The 9,759-nt window shown below is 32.8% G+C and overlaps 1 protein-coding gene across 1 annotated transcript in view; it reads left to right on the top strand.

The window, feature by feature from the left end:
* The window catches only part of KIAA1328 (KIAA1328 ortholog), a 238,183-nt gene that overhangs the window by 119,917 nt on the left and 108,507 nt on the right, over positions 1-9,759 (top strand). The window lies entirely within an intron of this gene.

The raw sequence follows: 9,759 nt of genomic DNA, 5'->3' as shown, positions 1-9,759 counted from the left end.
CTGGATACTCTTTTGCATCCACTTAGCAGATCATAAAAGAAAGATCTGAAAATGTCAACATTTCCAAATAAATATGTCACAAAATAAAGCTTAAGAATATTTATAGAAACACAAACATTTGTAATAACTAGGGAGGTAAAATTCATAGTATTTGGAATCTGATTAAATGTTATCAGGCATGCAAAGAAGCAGGAAAATGCAGCCTATAGGAGACTAATCAGTTGAACTGATACAGATGATATAATAACTGGCAAAGAATATTAAAACATTATTATACCAATATTCCATAGACAAATCAAGTAGTAACACTGCAGATGCAAAAAAGACATAAATCAAACTTTCACAGATGAAAATTAGTGTCCGATATGAAGAATACACTGGTTAGAATTAACAACAGATTACAGAAGAAATAATTAATGAATTAAAGATATAGCAATTAAACAGAAGAAATAATTTTTTAGAAAATGAATCAGTTGTAGACAACTTTAAATGACCAATATATATATGTAACTAAAGCTCCTGAAGGAGAGTTGTTGGCAGAAGGAAATCCGAAGAAATAATGGCCAAAAATTGTCCAAATATGATGAAAACCATAGACACACAAATCCAACTAGTGCAATGAATCTCAAGCACATGGAGAAGACTACACTAAGGTACATAATAATCAAATTGCTCAAAATCAAGAATAAACAGAAAATATTAAAAGCAGTCCGAGAAAAAAGACATGTTACATACAGTGGAACAAAGATAAAGATGACAGCAGATTCTTATAGAAAACAACATAAGCAAGAAGACAGTGGAGCAACATCTTTAAAATATTTCAAAAAAAAATTGTCAACCTGGTTATAGAACTTTGTACCCAGCCAAAAAAGAAAAAAAAAAATTAAAAACAGGGGGCAAAATTAAGATGTTTTCAAACATATAAAAGCAGAAAAAAATCATTACCTGGTGGTCTACACTATAAAAAAATTTTAAAAGAAGTCCTTTATGACAAAGGAAAATCACACTTGATGGAAATATAGATTTAGATAAACTGATGGCATGCACCAAAATATAACTTCATGGATAAATATATTTTTTCTTATTCGAATCTCTTTAAACATAATTTCTGTTAAAATACAAATAATGACATACATTTTAGGAGTTTTACTGTGTTTGTGTAAAATTTATGGCAATACTACATAAAGGGAGAAATAGAAGTTGTCTGAGTTTTTTATTCTGTAGATAACATGATATAATATTAATTGAAGGTAGATTGTGAAAAGTTAAATGTGTATACCAAAAACTCTGAAGCAACCATTAAATAACAATATCAAAAACAACAAGAATATACCAAATAAGTGAACAAGGAAATGATGCAGAATTATTTTTAAATTTTAAAGAATACAGAAAAAGAGAAAAAGGAAATGAACAGGTGGGATAAATAGAAAACAAATAGGAAGATGATTGACTTCAACCTAATCTTATCATTTACAGTGTTAAATGTAAATGGTCTAAGCATCCCAGATAGAAGGCAGAGACTGTCAAATTGTATTTTTCTTAAAAAGCACAACTCAAATATAAATTCCCTGTAAGAAACCCACATAAAATTTAAAGAGAAAAATAAATTAAAAGTTAAAGGAAGGAAAAAGATGTGCTTTGCTAACAGCAGACAAAAGAAAGCCCAAGTAGTTATATGAATATTGGACAGAATAGATTGCAGAGCAAAGATTACTGGGAATAAAGGTTATTTCATAAGGACACTCATAAGCCTTTATATACTTAGAAACAATTTAAATACATGAATCAAAAACTGATATAACTTCAAGCAGAAGTCGATGAATCCACAATTATAGTTGGAGATTTCAGTACCCCACTCTCAATGATTTGTATAACAAGGAAAATCTAAGGATATAGAACACTTGAAAAACACTGTCAACCAATTAATGTAATTGACATAATCAGTCAGACTGCTTGAGAGAAAAAAAGGGAATAATCTTAATCGCCTTATTAAAGAACTTGAATTTGTAGTTAAAAAGCTTTCTCACAAAGAAAACTCAGGCCTAGTAGCATCACTAGTAAATATCGCCAACATTTAAGTAAGAAATAATACCAATTCTACACAAAGTCTTCCAGAAAATTACAGATGAGGAAATATTTTCCAGTTCATTCTATATGTCCAGCATTACCCTGATACCAAAACCAAAGACAACTAAAGAAAACTAATATCCCTTGATTATTTCTCTTGAACATCCATGCAAAAAATTCCAACAGAATTTTTTAGCAAATCTGAAAAATTTTAGAAACTATTTTCTTTTTAGTGGAGTTTGTTTCAAGAATGCAGGTTTGAGTTAGTATTTGAAAAATCAATCAAAATAATATATCATATTAACAAACTAAAAGAGGAAAGCACCATGATCATCTCAAGGTACAGATTTTTTTTTTTTTTGACAAAATCCAGTATCTACTTCTGATAAAAATTCTCAGCAAAATGGAGAATTTTATAACTGTACTTTTTCAACCTGATAAAGGGCATCTCTGAAAATCCTAAGATCAAAGGCAAGATAAGGATGTGTCTCACCACATCTATTCAACGTTACACAGGTGATTTTAGGCAGTGCAATAAGTGCAGAAAAAAAAAGTCATCCAAATTGAGAAAAAAATTGTAAAATTGATAAATAGCATGATCATCTATGTAGATTCAATGGAATCTACAAAAATATGCTACTATAACTAATAAGTGAGTTTCACAAAGTTAGGGAATACAGTGTTAATGTATCAAGATCAAATGTATTTCTATGTACTAGAAATGAGTGATTGGAAATTGAAAATTGAAAACATACCATTTATAAAAGCATTTAAAAATATGAAATACATAGGAATAAATGTGCTAATGTTAAAAGACGTATACACTAAGAACTACAAAATGTTGCTAAGTGAAATTAAAGAATATGTAAATAAATATTCCTTGTTTGTGGGGTTAGGAGACTCAGTACTCTTAAGATGTCAGTAATATAAAGAGTATCCAAAGTAATCTAAAGAATTAATGCAATCCCAATCAAAATCTATGCAAAAAGATTTTTTTTTTTTTTTAGAAATTGACAAGTTGATTCTAAAATTTATACAGGAATGTGAAGACTAGAATAACCAAAACAATGTTAAAAGAAGAGCAAAGAAGGCTAACACTGCCTAATTGTCAGTCTTAATGCTACAGTGTGGTATTGGTACAAAGGTAGGCAAATAGGTCAGATAAACAGAATGGAGCATCCAGAAATAGATCCAAACAAATATGCCTAACTGATTTTTTTTTTTTGACAAAGATGCCAGATACATTCAGTGGAGAAAGAATAGTCTTTTCAACAAATGGTTATCCACATGGATATCTCACAATTGCGTATTCTGATGCAGAAGGAAGTGTACTTGATCCATAACCTTTTCCTTATCTAAAACTTAACGCGAAATGGATCAAAGACCTAAATGTAAAACCCAAAACTATAAAACTCCCAGGAGAAAACTTAAGCGACCTTGGGTTAGTTATAGATTTATTAGCTACAACACCAGAAGCAAAATCCATAAAAGAACTAATTGAGAAGTTGGACTTCATAAAAATTAAAAATTCCTGTTTTTTAAAAGACCCTGTTAAAAGAGTGAAATAACATGCCACAGACTGAGAGAAAACATTTGGAATGAGAATATCTCATAAAGGATTCATCCAGAGTATATAAAATAACTCACAAAACTCAATAAAAAACTATTGAATTAGAACAGTAAAAGATTCGGATAGCTACTTCATGAGAGAAGATGTATAGATGTATAGGTGGCAGATAAGCACATAAAAAGATGCTCAACATCATTAATAGAGAAATGAACATAAAAATGGCAATGATAACCACTGCAGATCTATTAGAAACAATTTGGCTGTTGGCTAAAATTAAACAATTTGGCTGTTGGCTAAAATTAAAAAGGCTTGCCCTGTCAAACGAAGATGTAGAGGAACTGGAACTGTCGTGCACTGCTAATAGGAATGTAAAATTATACAAAACGGTATAGCTTTTTAAGAAAGCACTGTATACTGTATGATTTATCCATTTTACCTAGGTATTTACCCAAGAGAAATAAAAGCATCTATCCACACAGTAATGTTCACAGCAGCTTTATTTCCTATACCTTCAAACTGGAAACAACTCATGTTATTAGCTGGTGAACTGACAAATTGTGGTAATACTGTAATGGAATACTACTAAGCAATGAAAAAGAACTACTGATACATGCAACGACATGGATAATTGAGTTAAAGAATTCAGACTTAAAAGACGATGTACTATATTATTGTATTAATATACAACTTTAGAAAAAGCAAAGTAATCTCTGATGACAGAAAGTAAATTACTGCTTGCCTGATTGAGCAGTTGCAGGAGTAGGGGAGCAAGTAGAAGGGACACAGGAAACTTTTGGAGCTGATGGATATGTTCATTTTCTTGATCATGGTGATGATCCCTGGGTACTTACATGTGCCAAATTTATCAACTTATATAGTTTAAATATGTGCAGTTTATTGCATGTCAGTTATAACTCAGTAAAGCTGTTTTTTAAAATGCATGATTTTCCTTTAAAGTTCTAGTTGCCTGGCTTAATTGTGATCAGAACAAATTTTCCAGCCCCAGTTCAGCTCTCTTTTCCCCTGTAATATATTTAGCAGTACCTGATGTACTTAATACAAAAGAAACTTGTAAGCAGTTAGCATTGCCATTATCTTAACAAATTATATATTCCTGACAAAGTGGAAATGTTCCCATTTTAATTTCTTTTTAATGACACATTACACAGGCTTTAAATATCAGTATTTTCAAACCTGCAGAAACTTGAATAAAGTTTACATATAAGAACAATCAACTCTCATGGCAATAGGCTGAATATCAGTTTCTGAAAATAAATTTTATAGGAATCTTTTCTTCAGATAATTTGACTTTTAAAAGCTTTTAACTATGACATTTTTATATAAGTGAATATAGATTGAAGAAGCAGCTATAAAACCTGAAATTTCCATGTTACAATTCTTTTTTTTACCATGCCTGTTAACAGGGTATAGCTAGATATTATACACACTTCATTGGTTTACTCAACAATAAATCTCTACCCTTCTGACCAGTAAATAGACAACCATCATCAAGAGTTAGAAATGTTAGGCATTTGGCTATATTCTGGAATACAATTCATGTATTTAAATATTGTTTTTAAATATTGCGTGTATATGAAAGATTTTATAAGTGACCATTTGGCAAGCTACAGAATTCTACTTCCTTAAACCATTTATGGGGTTATTGATTTAAAATTATAGTTGTGCTCTGGAATCTGCTGTTTGGTGGATGATATTTTTCTGCTGATTCCTTAAGGATTCCTTCTGAATGCCATGCTAATAGCATGAACTTTTGAGCCAGAAGACTTGGGTTTCTACACAATAAGCTCTACCGCTTTCTGTGACCTTGGGCAAGTTACTTACCATCAGTAAAACTCAATTTCCTCATCAACAAAATAGAGAAAATGTAATGAGTCTACTTCATAGGGTATCTGGCAGGCTTGAATAAGTTAATAAGTATAAAACAAATAGGCTGGTACCTCACATAAGTAAGTACTATATAATAGTCAGCCTCCAGATTGTTGTTATTATTATTGTTGTAATTGATTTTTATGGAGACTGTAAAGTGGATTCTGGTGAAAATGAAAAATATCATCTGTTTGGGAATATCTTTATGTTTAGTTATTCGTCTTTTGTGCTTTCCTTTTGTTCATTCTTTTTCCTCTATGACAGCAGTTCTAAACCAGGGGCATTTGTGATCCCCAGAGGAAACTTGGCAATGATTTTTATAATGGAGGGTTGCTACTAGCATCTAGCAGGTAGAGGTCATGGGTATTGCTAAACATCCTACAGTGTACAGAACAGTCCCCAACAACAAAGAATCGTTTTGTCTAAATGTCAGTAGACCAAGTCGAGAAACCTTGCTCTATGCAATGCTGACCTGATGTTGGAGATTGAACAGACATTTTGAGAGTAAAGGTGGACTAGAAGATGGAAGGAACTGAAGGAACTGAAGCCCCTGATGACAGCGTGCCACTGCTATCACAGCCCTAGACAGTGGACTTCAAGACTCTTCATTACAAGGAAAAGAAAACACCTAATTCGTTTAAGCTAATGGATTTCTCCTCCCTTACAGATCCATAATTGATAGATTATTTATTTAGAAATTGTTAGCCATAAAAATTAAAATAGCTAAACCATAAATAGTCATGAAGAGGTCTTAGGCATTGAAAGAATAAGGAAAAATTCACCATGCTATATATCTGGGCTCACCACGATATATATCTGGGCAAAGAGGCATTTTGAAGAAAGTATACTTGGTATGTAGAGGAGTTTAAAATCTGCCAGAGAACATCAGAATTGCTCTGCTATTGTCATACACTTGCCTATTGTTGAAAGACTAGAGATACCTTTAAAGGAGTTGTACGATTTTGTGAGTTTCTTCGATGAGGCACATTTTTGTGTCTAATATATGTCATTCTGGTGCCAGAATTTGGTCACCAGCATCCACCAGATCTGCAGTTGGCTTGGATCACATGGGGACTTAACTGCCTTAGTCTCCATTACTTGAAATTCGCAGATCCAATAAAGGGAAAGCGATGGAGGTAAGCAGTGTATACACTGTAGAAGAATAAGAGATAATGTTGGTTAAGCTCTTCGGAATCCCTTTCTCCTTATGGGGCAATATCCCTTGGAACTCAACTAAAATGGTGCTGTCATTTGAGATTATGTCACACTATGATCTAAGGAACTAAAGCTGTTTAGTTTTACCTAAGAGGATAGATAGAAGTGTAGCAATAAATGAAAACAGAAAGTGAAAAATTCAACATAAAAAATTCCGTAACCATGAAATTGCCTCACGCTCTCAAGAAAGTGATATTTCTTTGCTATATACATGCTGGTTCTAGCTGTTACAGAGCAGTGCCATATTCACCTAAATTATAGGGACCTTACCGGTGGGCATTTGTGGACTACAAAAAGCTTAGTGAACTTGTAAATGTACACCTGTGACAGCCTGATTCTCACTGCAGAATTTTGTAGGGATGAAAAACACCCCCAAATCTTCCAACCCATTCTTTTACTATTGTAAGAAATCATATTTTAGTAAAAGATACAGATTCTACCCTATGAAAAACACTAAAGGGTTTCATTCTGTTGAAGCTAACAGTAAACATATACTTGATCTGTCCATTAACGTCTCAAATTCAACATGACTAAATTTAAACTTGTTTTCCCTTCTGACCATAACCCCCTCATTTACCCAGCTCAGTACATGGCATGCCCATTCTTTCTGTTTCTAAAGAAACTATCTTTGGAGTCATAATTAACATTTTTCTTTCTTTCACTCTCAGATCCAGCTCATCACCAAATCTAGCCCATTCTTCCTTCTAAATATATCCCAACTCCTACCATTTTTTACCACCTTCACTGCTCCTACTCTAGTCCAAGTTCACTTTTCACTTGGATTACCTCCTAGATTTTTACCCAAGTGAAATATATTCACATGAAAACCTATATTTGAGTGTTCACAGTGACTTTAATCATGTTCATTAAAAACAAGAAACCATCCAAATGGCCATACTTGGCACAAAAAAAAAAAGAGAGAGAGAGAGAGAGAACAGGCTGTTCATATACACACTACATACATGAATCTCAAGTACATTCTAAGTGGAAGAAGCCAGACTCAATGCTATATGAGTATGTCATTGCTGAAAAAAGAAAACTAGAGTCAAATGAATCATGGGCTGAGTTGGGGTAAAGGTTGACTAAAAATATGGGGAATTTTTTGGTAGGAGGGAACTATCTTGATTATTATGATGATGATCTGACCGTATTCAAGTTTTCTCAAAACTTGAAGAACTGTGCACTTAAGAATGAACCTTTTGTATGTAATTTTTAAAAATGAATGTATTGTTAGTAATAGCAAAAGACTATTTCAGTCAGGCTTCAGGAAACGGAAACCACTCAAGGTATTTTAAACGGACAAATTTAATACTAGGAATAAACACTTTGAAAGGGCTGAAGAAGCAAGTTTTATGTTGAACTACCAGTAGTGACTTCAGAATAATACAGAACTAATATACTTGGGGAGTAATGCTCTGAGACCATCACTGAAGCTATGCTCGAATCAGGAGCAGTGTATCTGTTTGTTGCTGCTGTAATCTTCTGTGGACACCCAGGAAACTACGGTAGATTCCCATTACTGAGATCTAGGGGTTAGGAAGCCAGATCAACAAGTCATTGGTGCTTCTGCTGCTGTCACAACTACTTCTGACCCAGAAAATTGAGAAATGTTCCGTGAGATGTTATTGCTAGAGAGAATTCTCATGTTTTCACTATTGTCCTTGCCAACAGAGACAAAGGAGAGGAGAGCTCCAAAATCGTGTGAAATAAGTAGAACCTAAATGACATCCAGAGTCCTGGATGCAAGGAAATCTAGAATATGTGATTTGTAGTTTCCCAAATTTTACAATTAAATGGAAGGTGGAATGAGCCATGCCTCGATAGTCAGCACAATATCTAAATTTTCATCAATAAGAGACTTTAATTATTTATGGTATCTTATATGGTTAGATTTATATGGAAGGATTTACCCAGGTGGTAGGTAGTCTATAAATTGGAATATAACCACAGTCTTGAGTATTGATTAGGAAATTCTGGTAATTTAAATGTTTAATTCTTTAGACCATATCAAAGCTAGTATCTATATTGCAGTTTCTGTAATACTGCTTTTGATGTTGTGCTGCAAATAGTGCTGTCTTGAAAATAAATAACTTTTCTTTTTCAAAATTAATTTGAAAGATTACAACACATTAGACTTCCTGATATCCAGAATGTGATACATAAATATAGAAAACAGGAATTTTTCAAAATAGTATATATATAAAAGATATTTTTAACAGCTTTTTATGTGGGGGAAATCAGCTACAGTTAAACAACCATGTTTATATAGAATCAGTAGCAAATATGTAGTAGAACTAAACCTTATCTCTTGGCTATGAAGTCCAAATGTTGCCTTTCAAGTCGTGTGTGGATCACCTTCCTTAGAGGAATGACCTGATGTCATCCTTTCAGATATCACCTGCTAGAAGTAGTTTGAGTGTGTTCATGTTCATACACACAGGAATGGGTTTGAGTATACTCACTAAGAACTAAATCTCCAAGGAAAAGTATTTTATTTTATGAACACAAATCTTGTGTTAAGTTCTGTCCTCTCTCACCCCCGCAAAATAAATTGCAACTTAGAAGTATTTTTAAATTAAAAATAAGCTATTTTGTTTTCAAGTGGATTGCCTCAGAAGCTATATGGCCAGACTTCCGCTAACCGATTTTAATTATTTGTATAGTTTTTCCCAAATGAAGACTCACAGTAGCCATTTTAAGGAAACTAGAGCAGCTCTTTCATCTTCATTGCAAGCCTCCGACCCTAAACAAAGCATGAAGCTGGGCAGTGCACTTTAATTTTCCAATTGGATTTTTCATTATGTTTTATGATAACTTTTTATTTTTATCAAGTTGCATCTTAGCCTTCTGTTTAGACTCAAGAAGATTTATGGCAAATGATCTCGTTGCTTATTTGGACAAACAAATGCAATAAATCAGTTTACTATTTCAATAAAATGTTATTAATAGAACATATTATTCTGTTCAATATTATGTTATCTTTAAAATTAAGCAGAACATTAGTGGCAATGAAACTAGTT

This window comes from Pteropus vampyrus, unplaced genomic scaffold (assembly GCF_000151845.1).
Source record: "Pteropus vampyrus isolate Shadow unplaced genomic scaffold, Pvam_2.0 Scaffold3, whole genome shotgun sequence".
In the NCBI taxonomy this organism is placed as follows: Eukaryota; Metazoa; Chordata; class Mammalia; order Chiroptera; family Pteropodidae; genus Pteropus; species Pteropus vampyrus.
This window is presented reverse-complemented; position numbering and strand designations above follow the sequence as displayed.